A 1563-nucleotide genomic window follows, 5' to 3' on the forward strand; every position below is an offset into this window, starting at 1 on the left:
TATATATGTGCACTGCGCTATAAACTTTCTATATGCTAAAACACATTCAAAATGGAAACAAATTAGTGCTGGGAATTGGTAAATTACAGTAAACCCCGGCAAAAGCCGTCACTCCCAAAAACACCGAAACTTCTATAACATGATATGTTTAACAGGATTCTACCACCTGAATACTTCAGTACCAAACATGTCATACTTTTTGACCGATTGCAGTGCAGATACAAAAGCAAATGTGATTGGTTAACGTTTTGAAAGTTCAACCTCGTTGCTTTGCATTCCATACGAAAGCAGAGTATCATACTGCCTGTCATGCCTAGCTGTCACAAGTCGTACATCATTGGCGAGATGCGAAAGCTTCTCGCATTCGTTCGACGAACTGAACATCAGTTACCGCCTTTTGCCAACGAAACAGCATCCCAAGAAGCACGTGAATTGGGTGACGTGACAGGTCGAAGCTGTCGCACGCAATCACGCCAGCGGAAGACTCTAGGTGGACAAGGCCTACATATACATGCCATAATCCCGTTCAAGCGCAAGCTAGGCAGCTTCATGAAGGACATACGACGCGATGAGCACGATCTGACCTCAATGCACATAATTACGTTCACAAAGACATATTTTGCGACATGACTTGAAGACTACTACAAAGCAGCAAAAAAAGATATGTACTGATCTCCCCCCACTTCGAAACGGAGCACAATATGCATATTACACAGTAAATAAAATTATACAGGTACCCTTTACTACAACAATAAACCATTCTCCATCATTTGAATACACCCAAAGAATATAAGTTTACAAAAATTATCAAGTTTGACCCGTTTCGAAGTCGGGGGGAGATCAGTGCTGTACAAATCTCTCCTCTTCAAGTTGGCTCTCTGTGCAAGGTGTGTTTCACCCGCACTTAAGAGGGATCAAGCCACCTGGCTCTGTGGCCAACCAATGGCCTCTCCTTGGTGTCCCAGCCAATCAGAGGCCGCCACCGTATAGCTTGTCCATGAATGGTGGGAACTCCCTGCACAACTCGTCTATAATCTTACTCTTCATTCTTTCCTGTTGTGCACTCTGGTCCTCTTGGGCTCTCGCACAGCACTACTCCTCGCTTCTCCGACTCCCCAAGTGCTTGGGCCTACTTTGCCCTCCCGTGACAGGTTATGAGCCCTCACGCCTCCTCTGCGCCTATCTACAATGGGTCTCCTCTGTAAAACCAGAGCCGCACTTTCCTAGAGTGGAAGCCGCTGTTCGTCAGCCAAGCCAATGGTCATGAATTACCCCGTCCTACACTACCAAAGGTTATATGCCAACTGATCTTGAACGCTCTATTTTGAGCATCCTGGACGACGACGTCAAAGTGGACAAGATTAAGCACCCTGAGCTATATGCTGTTGATCCGGACCACTTCGGCAATGTATTTGATGCTCGTCATAAGGAACTCGACGCTCACATATATTCGGTCAAGAGCGCTACGTTGAAGGCCGAAACAGCGAAAGCGTTGTCCCGTCTATGCTCCCTGGCACTCACTTTCATCAACTGTTCCATCGTAGACTCTTCTCGGAAGTTGAT

The sequence above is a fragment of the Aphanomyces invadans genome (assembly GCF_000520115.1).
Source record: "Aphanomyces invadans strain NJM9701 unplaced genomic scaffold supercont1.91, whole genome shotgun sequence".
NCBI classification, from domain to species: domain Eukaryota; phylum Oomycota; class Saprolegniomycetes; order Saprolegniales; family Verrucalvaceae; genus Aphanomyces; species Aphanomyces invadans.